This window comes from Eutrema salsugineum, unplaced genomic scaffold (assembly GCF_000478725.1).
Source record: "Eutrema salsugineum unplaced genomic scaffold, Eutsalg1_0 scaffold_12, whole genome shotgun sequence".
Classification (NCBI taxonomy): Eukaryota; Viridiplantae; Streptophyta; class Magnoliopsida; order Brassicales; family Brassicaceae; genus Eutrema; species Eutrema salsugineum.
In genome coordinates, this window is record NW_006256895.1 from 9,384,858 (window position 1) to 9,396,690 (window position 11,833).

The 11,833-nt window shown below is 40.3% G+C and overlaps 1 non-coding gene across 1 annotated transcript; it reads left to right on the plus strand.

Annotated features, from left to right (window-relative positions):
• The first annotated feature begins 11,512 nt into the window (after positions 1-11,512).
• On the plus strand, positions 11,513-11,618 carry LOC112089526. The gene has a single exon (XR_002901164.1). It is a non-coding gene; the product is annotated as a small nucleolar RNA R71 (small nucleolar RNA).
• The last annotated feature ends 215 nt before the right edge of the window (positions 11,619-11,833 follow it).

Here is an 11,833-nt window from a genome sequence, read left to right on the forward strand (position 1 = left end):
AAGGAAATCAGACCATCGGTGAAGCAGTAGTTGTGCGGAGAAGAAGAATAAAAGTAGGAAGAGAGCAAATGTGGAGGGAAGTGATTCCGATTCTTTGGAGTTTAGTGATGCGAACAAGAAGAAGAAGAAGAGTAGGAGAAAAGAACGGGGAAGAAAAGCGAATCGATAAAGAAGAAGAAGGAAGTGAAGAATAAGAAGAGAAAAAAAGAAGAAACAGATTCGGAAACTGATTTAGATGGTGAGGAAGAAGACGCATCGGATGATGCTGTTCCGCTCGGTGAGTTTGTGAAGCAGAAGAGAAAAGACAAAAAAAAAAGGAAGAAAGGGAAAAAAGACAAAAAAAGGTGAGAAGACCTCTATTGTTTGTGCTTTGGACACTAATCAGGAGATGATGAGCATTCTTCAAGCCCTGGCAAACCAAGTGGCAAAAATGGACCAAAATGTTGCAGATTGATTTCTCGGGTTGGAAAGTAGGATGTCTACTCTGGAGTCAAAACAAGTCCAGCCGCAAGGAAATGTGAGAGAGGAGCCCCAAGATTCGGTGGAGTCGACTCCACAAAATCCACCAAAAGCGAAGGATACACGGGCACAAGATGCACAATCAAAGGTCGATGATGCAGCAGAACCAAAGAAAGGGAAGCAAGGACGACCCAAAGACAAAGATGAATCCGGTGAAAAAGATCTGATACTCGTACGCAAGTCTCTTTTCTAATGAAAGTAACTTTGAGAAGTTACTTGAAGACTTTACAACTTAATATGAAGAAATACCTCAAAACCTTTTTCATTTCTTTTTCACTGTGGTTTGGTTTACAAATGGATCATCTAAACTTGAGAACCTTGTTGTTTGACATTCAGTACTCTGTTTTGGTGTGGTTTATGAAAATGCTACGGTAGATAAATAAACTTATGTACGGTAGATTTGTTCTTTCTTTGCGATAGAGTTGTTGTGGTTTTTTTTTTTGGTGATGGTAGACTAGTTAAAGTTAATCCAAATTGTTCACTCTTATAAAGAGAATCAAATCAATCAAACTTGTAAAGTTGTAGTAGTAGGGTCCATTTAGGAAAACTAGCTAAACTTACTAGTACTATTGTTACATATTATGAAGATTTGTTTGACTTTTTTCCTTTGGTTGACTTGTTGTATATTTGGTAGACATATTGCGAATATTTGGTTGATAGGATAGATGTGGTAGACTTTATGAACAAGTAGTAGACTAAGTTACTTTTATGGTAGACTTTTTATAAATGTGAACTTAAATTCATGTGTTTTGATACAGTCATGGATGTTAGAGGTTCATCCAACATCTGAGCCCGAGTTTCCAATAGCAAGGGTCGTCAGAACCCCAATGTCGAACCTAACAAAGCTTCGCAAAGTGAAAGTAGAACCAATAGATCCGATTGCGAAGAAGCAACAACTGACAGTCAAAACAAAACCTCAGGGTGGAAAGAAATATGTGGACAGTGATTGTGTTGATATTACACCCAAAGTCACTCCTACTACGAAACCCAAACCATCCTCCAAACTGCTACAATATCCAAAACCTTTATCACCTATCTCAGCATTTTCCGATCCAGAAGATAATGCAAGGGCGCATGCAATGGATAATGACCTAAATAATCTGTTGGCATATCTTCAAAAGAAAGATAAAAATGATTTTGGACTTAGACATTCACGCATTTTGGCTCCTAGCCAACGTTCACCTTTTGTTGGGAGTTCAGTGGTGCAACGCATCATTTTTAGTGTACATCCTGGTGACGGTTACTATGATCCTTTTGAAGCAGTTAAGACACGTAAAAGGGACCGGTTGTATGGTTTAGTCGCAACAGAATTGTAAATCAATCCAGACATATTATGGTCAATGTTTAGATTGTATATTGTTTACGTTCACATTTGATATTCTCTATGATGTAGGGATAATCCAATGGATGACCCCGACCCAGTTTTAGAATTTTACCTCCACCTGATGACGCCTAAAGAAATGTGGCTTACTTCAAAGTACGGTTGGTTAGGTGACAGGGTAAGTTTTTTTTCGTGGTAGATTAATAACTTGGCGTTGGTTACCGTTTAATGGAAGAGATAATGAGAAGATGTTTTCTTCATGGTAGATTTATGGCAATAATATTTTTCGTTGGGTAGACTTATTGAAAATGGTTTAAATTTTTCGTCTGGTATACTTATTGAAAATGGTTTAAATTTCGCAGCATTCCTGAAAATGGTATGAATTTGCTTCGTTAAAGATCTTTGCAAGACCTTACTCCATTTCGAAGGGATGGAAGGGTGGCTTTCCTTGACCCACTATTAACGGTTCAATGGTTCACTGAATTTGAGAGGGATTTTGAGAAAAATGAGAAGAGTTGGGTGTTTGGGAAAGGTTATTTCGACCACGCCAATGGGTTAGCTCCTAACTTTGCAGTTACCAGGCAAAGATGGTTCAAGGACGTGGATCTGTTGTATCTAGTACACAACATCGGCGCTCCACATTGGTTCGCAGTTGAAGTGGACATTCCAAAGAAAAAAGTGAATGTCTATGATTGCATTAAGAGTTCATAGACAGACAAAGAGATAAAGAAAGAAGTAAGGGCATATGCAAAGCTGGTTCCACTCTTGCTGCATCAAATGTTCCCAGCTGAATGGAAGAGTACCCAAGCCTTCTACAGTTATAGGATGAAGAATATACCGCAAAACGACCAAACTGGCGATTGTGGCGTATACACTTTGAAATTTATTGAGTGTCTGGCGCTAGGGAGTGTTATGGACGACCTGAAAGATGAGAACATGGCTGACATTCGTTTGAAATATGCAGCTGAGATAATGGACGAGATACCAGCGCAATGGTTTTGAGAGACACTTCAGCGAACTGACCCTAACCCTCGTGGTGAGTTTGATGATAAATTCTTATTACAGACAGATACTCTCTAGTAAACACAGCTTTCGTAATAGTGGTATGTTTAGTGACCCTTTTTGGTGTACCTACCAGTGGTAGATTTATTGTATGAGCGGATTAAATTATACTTTGAAAGGACCACCTTTTTTTAGCTGATGCTGGTCCTTTTAAAGTTTGGTCTCATGTTTGGATGTAAGGATCTTTAGCATTGCTAACTTGTTATGATCGGATTAATTTGTCGATGCTTATAAAGAGGTTTGTCGCCAACATGTATTTGGTAGATATATGAATTAAGCTTTTATATGTTAGGTATATTTATTCGTGTTTTGTTTTGTCCCTAATGGTAGATTACTTTTGTGTCTGCAGCTAAGAGATTGTAACCCTGGATTAACGAATTAGGTATCAAAGTAAAATAACCCGGCTTGAAGAATAGGGACTTGAAGAATATCAGAAAAACATCGACATTAAAAAACTGAGCACTACAACATAAGAAACAATTAAAAAGAACTTCACTACACAGTCATTATATTCCACTTAGGGAACACTACTAGTAAGCACTCAAAGGTTTGTGTTTGCCGCCATCAAATATGAAATGGCAGCAAAGAGTAAGAGAAATACCACCATCACAAATCCATCACTGCGGTTGGCGTTTTGCAACATCAAGGTACCAACTTCTCCTTGAAGCTGCCTTATCTCATCCCTCATTTCTTTGATGTTAGTGACTGAGCCATTGCGCTCTATGGATCTTTGCATGGTCTCCAAGTGAGACTCCAAACGAGGATCAAACCCTTGTAGTTGGTCAAACCTTTGCAGCTTCTCCTTGTTCTCCGCAAGGCGAATACCTAACCTCTCCAATTGCTTAGTCACACCTTCGTCCCACCATTTTCAGATATGTTCACTACTCGCCTTCAATGATTATTAGTTTGAATTAAAAATTTACCACAAATGAAACTTACAATCAGGAATAAATTCCTCCGATTTACCTCCTTGAATCTGTCTAGACAAGCGTAGTATTTTTGGCCTGGTGTCCCTGCCTCTGCACCACTGGATTCTTCAAGTTTCATCTGCTGACCACAGAAATATTTCTCTAGAATCCCATAATTTGCATCCGGATAAGCCCAACCCAAGTCTAATTCAGGTTCGTCCGATGAAGTGTCGCTATAGCTCGGCATTGTCTGTATTCAAACCGTTCAGTGAATTCACAAACGAAACAGAAAATGGAAATTACATGGGATATATCTCAAAATCTGAACGAACCACAAGAGGGAAACAAGATAACTAACCAGGTATTTGATGTCTTGACTGATGTCGCGTCAACTACGTGAGGGAACAAGTTTTACCCTTAACAAAACAAATGAAAGCCGCAAGTGCACAGCTAATCAGTTGTAGTATTTAGGGATCGAATCCACATAGATTTGTGTGCCTGGTATTCTTCTACGGTTTTTAACTTTATGTCTAGACTAGATTGGTTTTTAAAGGTTGGTTGTTTGTCACGAATTAAACTAAAACAAAAGAAAACAAATAAATCTATCCTAGAAAGCAAGTAGAAAAATTGAATGGAAAACAAGTAAAGCGAGTAAAATATCGAACTAAAGTAAATTAAAATGCAGATCTAAATAAGCAAGTTAAAATCGATTCGTTGGTAAACTATGACTAAAAACGCTGAGCTTTTGGGAACTCTAAGGGATCATAATCGGTTTTAACACTAGGGTAGATAGATTGGGATTGACGGATATCGATATATAGGGTTCTAGAGCTAGAGTACGGCGGTATGACTACGTCACTGTCGTGATCATAACCAACTGTTTCTCACAACCCTGACAAGTAGGTTTCCACTCTGGCCCTTGAAGGGAGAGAACGCAAGAGCTGCACAAGAATCGTCAATACTCACGATCTCGCCGCAGGTAGGTTTCCACTCCTACGGAAAAATCGTTTGTTTCATTCTAGGGCTGATATTTAATGAAAACTTTCGCAACACTAACTATCTAGATCAGATACTAGGTGATCAATCAAGCATACATGCAATAAGAACAAGAATAAACAGAGAACAAAGTTGAAATCCCAGATCTATAAACCTAGATGCCTTAATCGATTATGAGAGCCCCTTTCGGGAACCCTAAGCCCAACTCGGGATCTACTCAGACATGGCTGATGTCGACATCATCCTTGGTTTTAATAAAAGTAATGAAAAACAGTAAAGAAAAGAGATGAAGAAAGCTTCTCTAATGAAGAACTCGGACTTGAACAATCTTCTACAAAAATCGCATAAAAAACGGCTAAAGGAAAAGGGTTTCTGTAAAGTATGAAGGGTCCTCCCTAAAAACGACCTAACTGACAAGTATTTATAGTCTTCAATACTCCATGGTCTCTAGGGTTCCGGAATTGAGGCTGAGAATGACTTTGGGCTTCAGAAATATGGGCTTTAATTCGGAGCTTGATGGCCGTGGTCGGGAGTGACGTGACCGCGGGGATTTAGTGGTTGGCCGCGGTTGGGAGGCTTCTGACCGCGGGAAATAGGCTGTTGGCCGCGGTCGCGTGACTTGCTGGCCGTCTTCGAGTGGCTCCGGGGCTAATGGAATATCTTGAGATCCAACCGTTGGAATGTCTCCAAACCAAGTGCATTTGAAAGCTGGTTGATTCTTCTATAAGTTGTCCAATTTTGAGGGTCATCAGACGGTGAGAAGGTCTTCGTCTCTACATGAAAAGAGTCTTTAGACGGTGAGAAGGTCTGCATTTATCCAAAAGAGTCTTTTTGTTCTAATTTGTGCCTCTTTATCCCAAATTACCTGAAAAGTCTTTTAAAATCCGGAAACATAGAAATCCTTTGAAAACCTTTGAAAATGGAGTAAAAACATCTGTAAAAGATATTAAAGTGATCCATAAAAATGGTCAAAATCCGGTGTTATCAACTCCCCCAGACTTAGTCTTTTGTTTGTCCTCAAACAAAACAAAGGCTAAATCTTGGTGAGAGGTTTGAAAACGCAGGAACTAAACAAAATCTCAGAGACCAAACTTCTATACCAATATCAATTAGTATGCATCAATCGGGAATAGCCTAGAAAATTCTCACTAGCAATACAGGCATAAGTAGTCTGTTAATCCGTCATGCGGAAATCTATGCACTAAGATCTAACTTCCAGTCAACTAGCTCTTAACATTCATTAAAAATCTTGGTGGTTCTCATCAATGAAAGTCTAGGTAAGGCAATCTAGGCTAGGTGTCAAAAAGGATTATTCTAGGGGTAAGGCTTAAAGTGTTTACGGGTTACCTGAAGATCTGGAGGATGCAGGATATTATGCAAAACCGCAAGAGAGAGTGAAGCTGTTGGTATCCACAGTTTTCAGTCACTTTCTTCTTGCCATAGATTCCTGGTCTTCTTCCTCAGGTTCTCTCCTAACTCCCCCTGACTTATATTTTTGTAAATCTTTCAAAACCATAGCTCCTTAAACGAATAGTGGTTGCTTATTGTTCCACAAATTTCGACAATCTAAAACTCATTAGGCTTTTTGTTTTCCTCTCTCTTTTTATTCGTTTTTTTTTTTTTGAAGAGAGGGAACACCTTTAGATATAGAGTCTTAGAGAGCACGAATTACCAGTTAATATCTGTCTTGTAAAGCTTTATAAGGTTTCTGATACTCTTCCTTCCCAATTCAATTCAGTCTCCTTTGCGAGTGACTGAAAACTGCGTCGCTCCTCTTCTCTCCGACGTTTTTGCACATATCTGCTGATATAAACTAAAGAGAGAATGCATGAGGATTGAAAACAAGTGTTTTGGGTTTAGGGTATGGTACCAGATAAAGATAAACTGGTCATCTAGGACGACAAAGAGTGGTAAAAGTGAAGGTTTAAGACGTCCTAGATGTGTATGTCGATGCCTGCCTAAAATCAATGTTGAGAAAATTAGATGTAAATATTAAAGTCAAATAAAATGAGCTAGTATATCCTGTCAGAAAGAATCTCCATTAATAGAAGTCCTCTGGTGGGAGTTCGTAGTGCAAGTACTCTAGCTACCGCCTAGTCTAGTGCTAACCACAAATGAGCTATCATGCATAGTGTAGAAGTGTGCAGGTCTAAATCATCATAGTTTTGCGTCAAACATTCCTGAAAAATACTTAATGTCGAATAGGTTACATATTAAAATTTAAAAAAGTGCTTGAAATTTAAAAGCAAAAGTAGGAAAATGATTAGTACGAATAGACATCCTCCCCCAGACTTAAATCACACTGTCCCCAGTGTGAAAAAGTTGGTGAGAAGATGGTGAATAAAAGCGAAATAAAATAAGATAAAAGAAAAGAAAATGATGATAGAACCGTGATGGTAGTGAAGTGCTGATCAATCACTCATCCTCCGATTTGTCGTCTGCGAACTGGTGCTGCTCCTGTAGGAAGGTGACAACGCGCTCAAAGCGTCGTCCCTGTCTCTCAACTCTGCGCTCCAGATCAGAATGTGTGTGCGATGATGTCGATGATGAGGTGTGGCCGGTCGAAACAGATGGCTGAAAGTGAGCACGGGCCGCAGCTGCATTGCGTTTTGCCTTGGCCACTATGTATTGGCCAATGGTGAATGGTAGACGAGGTACTGATGGCAGAAAATCATCGGGTTCCGGAGTCCATCGCGGACGTCCTCCGTTACACAATCTCGGGACTGTTGGTGAAGGCAAGCTGACTCGGTGCTCCTCAGTGCCAGTGCAATACTTGTAACCAAACCTGTCTGGATCGAAAGTGGCACGAGAGATAGTGTGATCGCGAGAGAGATAAAGTAGGTCATACCAGACATTGGGAAGTGGATCATCAGATGAGAAATCGAATCCTACAGCCTGTAGTATCGCTGTAATAGCACTCCCGTAAGTTGGAGTAGCGTCCTCGCAACCATGTAAATCATGTTTCACATTGACCATGTTCTGTGCTATGATCCAGGTAAAGCAAGCAAGTCGAGGGTCGTCCATAAATGGAATCTGAAGAGTAATGAGCTCAGTCTTCAAAACACATCCCATGTTGGCTCTATAGAAAATCGTGTGTGCTAAGAGTTTGTGCACAACTCTCACTGCAGGATGAGTAAGAAGGGCTGACTTGGATCTCCCGCTATCATAGACTCCATAACCCATCTCTCTCCACAAGTTAAGATCGGGTTCATCTTCAAGGTAAATGCTATCGGTGTATGGAAGCTTAAGAGCTTCACAGAGCTCAGAAATGGTGAGCGAGTAAGGCTGTCCGCGGATAGAGAATGACAGGATGCCATCTGATGCTCTGGGGTTCCTCCTCTTCGTGTTGTGGAGTGTAATAGTTGCTAAGAACTCGCGGACTAACTCAGGATAACTCGGAAGGTTCAGCTCCATGTAGGGTCTCAGCTTAAGTGCATCGATGTACCAGATCACATCCTCTCTGATTCCAAGCATCTCAAATGTATGATAATCAATGCAAGGCGTGGGTTTGATGTTCAGCTTCTTGAAACGTCTTGCATAGTCCACTCTCGGGTTTGTCTCCCTGCCAATGTATCGAATCTATGGTGGCTCGGGAGCTGCTCGTGTTTCTCTTGAGTGCTGGAGCAATCTCATCACATAGTTTCTTCTTCTCGGTCTGGCTTGGTTCAGCATGTACTCTCCTAGAGTAGCATCATCGGGAATGTCCTCAGAGCTGTCACCAGTGCGACGGCTTCTTCGGGATCTGGTTTGTTCCATTTTTCTGCAAAACGAATTGATTCTTGGAAAAAGAGTGAATATAGATGCTGATTTTAACACATTAAGATCAGTTATACTAATACTAGTACAAAGAGATTAATTAAAACCATGAGCAAGCAGAATTGACATTTAATCAAAGAAATCAAGTAGTTCATGACTAGATTCGGATTTTTGATGTTCTCAACATAGAAATCTTCTAAAAATCGATTTTTATGAGAAATTTCGATGTAAAATCTAAAGATTACCCAATACTAATCATTAATCACACAAGACTTAATCAGATTCATCAATTTTGCTGTTCCAAACTCGATTTTTATAAAGCATGTAGAATCCAAGTTTCAAAAATCTCAATTCCTCTTAAGCTAGGTGTTAAAAACGATTTTTAGATAACCTAAAAGGATAATCTATTGTTCTTAAGCTATTTCCACCATCAATAGATCAAGATTTGGGTTTTTTAAAGAAAACCTAAGTTCTAAAATCAAGTAAAAATGGCGAGTTTGAGGTTCATACCTTGCTGAAAAGAGAGATTTGATGGCAGAATTGAAATCAGCTTTGAAAAAGAGTGACGTTTGGGCCAAGAACCTCTTAAAAAGCTTTAGAATTGAAAATTGTGTTTTATCTCCTAAATCTCCAAGTCTTTTGGAAGAGAAGAGGAAAAGGAGTTTTGATCCAAAAAGTGTGTTTCTTTTCTTTAAAAAGCGTTTTTGTAGCAAAAACGGAAAATTTCCGGGAATTTTTAAGTTCGGGAACTTACCTTTCTTGTTTTGCACGCAAGGAAAGTTTAAAACTTACGGAGAATCTTTACGGGTTTTACCGGAAATACTTCAGAAATCACCAGAAAACTTCGAAAAGTGGCAGAAATCTGCGTCGTCACCTCAATGACCAACGGCCGCGGTCAGGAGACGCGCGACCGCGGTGATTGAGGGCTCGGCCGCGGTCACGTTCAAGGTGCCGCGGTCGATGCTTCCTTGGCCGCGGGTCGGTTGGTCGCGACCGCGGCTCTTCCTCCTGCGGCCTTCGTCCAACTTTCAGGTCTTTGCCAGGCCGAGCAGCAAAAAACCTATCCTTTTCTTCTTGGTTTTTTCTAATTTTCTGATTTTTTTGTGTTTTTGTTTTATAAAATATCTGAAACTTAAAAGAAAAAGAAAGCATAAATTGTAAAAAGGAAAAGAAAACTAAAAGAAAGAGTACCTAAATGGGTTGCCTCCCATTAAGCGCTTTTGTTTTAAGTCGTTTAGCTCGACGTAGGCATAAAGAATCAGGCTGATTTGAATGGCACTCCAATTGATGTGCCCTTATTACTTCCGGTAGCTGGAGGTTTTACTTCTTCTCCTTGAGGAGCCGTCTTCTTCCCTTTACTCTTCTTCCGGACTTTAACATTGTTTAAAACCCTTTTTGTGTTTTCGATCAGCTCATGGATTTGGTCCTCACTAGTTTCTGTTGCATCCGGTGGAATGATGATCTTGATCTTTGAAAAAGCTTTCGGCTTCTCCTTTTCTTTCTCTTTTGGCATGTTTCCCTTGCTTGGAAAATCGTCTAGGATAGTCGGGTAGTACCTTCTGCGATCCACATTGAGGAAAACAGCATGCCGGTTTGCGTGATCGATTACTGCTCCTACAGTAGCTAGGAATGGTCTCCCGAAAATGAGTGGCCTCTCCTTATCTTTATCCATCTCTAGGACTTGGAAATCTGCTGGAACAATTTTGTCTCCTACTAGAACTTGTAGATCATGAATCGCCCTTCAGTATCTTTTTGAGATGAATCTCCAAAAATAACCTTAACCGTCGATGTCCTTAAGGTTTTTATGCCCAATTTCTCGGCAAATGTCTTTGACATGATGTTGACATTGGCTCCAGAATCGCACAGGCAGTCTGTGAACTTGATTCCTGAAATGAAACATTGGAAAACAAAACTTCCCGGATCATCGGCTTTTGTAAGCTTTTGAAATGGTGATCGTTCAGGTACCTTAAATGGTGGCTGCTTGGCATCGACATCCTTGTACAGTGGTACAAAGATTGGGGTTTCTTCTTTCTTTCCATCGGTTCTGGCCTCTTCTTCGGGCAATGTGGTTATGGCGTTGCAAAACCTCTTAGGGTTATCTTCAACTCTTCCTGGAAGAACTCCACTTTGCCTCTTCATAGAGTCGGCTGTTTGGGCGACTTGCACGTCTAGCTTTTTGACGTGCGAAGATAAAGATTCGAACTTACCGTTCAGATCATTGTACATGCAGTCGACTTTCACGTTCACGTCTTTAGATGCTTTTTCGTTCGTCATAACGAGCTGTTGGATGGACTGTTCAAGTCTACCGATTTGTGAAGCTAGCTGGTTCGTCATGACTCCCTGCTGTTGTACAATTTGATTGTTAAAACCCGTACCTTGGTAGCTATATGGCTGTCGCGGTTGATATGGTCTTGTTCCTCCGAAGTTTCCACGTTGGAACTTGTTTTGGAAGGACTTTTGCTGTGGTGGGTAGTACTGATCTTGAGGATTCTCCACATTTGTATTGCGGTAAGAGAGATTGTTGTAATTTGCATTCCGGAAGTTGTTGTTGAAGCCATTGTTGAAGCGATTTTGATATGGAACTAGTGCTCCTACATAGTTCACATCTTCTTCTTGAAATGCTTGATTAATGTGATCGATATCACTAGGTCCTTCATCTTCTGCGCCATTGTTGGTCTCACAAGCATGGATTAGGCGATTGTTGCTCTTCAGAAGCTGGCTCATCATGTTCTTCAGCTCGGTTATCTCCTTGTTCTCTGTTCCGGTTTGCTTTGTCGATCGATCATATTCAGGACAATCATTGCTATTGGCCTGAGCCAAATTTTCGATGAGGGCTTTTCCTTGGGCTATCGTCTTTTGTCCAAAATCTCCATTGCTAGCTGTATCAAGTGAAAGTTTGTATTTTGGTTGCAAACCTCGGTAAAATATGCTCAGCAGGCTTGATCCATGAAATCCATGGTGAGGGCAATCACGTTCATACTCCTTAAAACGTTCCCAGGCTTCATAGAAAGATTCAGTTGGCCCTTGTTGAAAGTTTGAGATCTTTGTTCTCAACTGATTCGACCTTGACTTAGTATAGAAGTGGTTCAAGAAAGCAGTTTTACATTCTTCCCAATTAGTGATCGATCCTGCAGGCAAAGATTTCAACCAACGGTGAGCTTTGTCTGCTAATGAAAAAGGAAACAACTTACACTTTAAATAGTCTGGTGGAACTTGGTTTGTTCTCATCATGCTGCAGATTTCTTCAAAGAGCTTGATATGGTCCATTGGG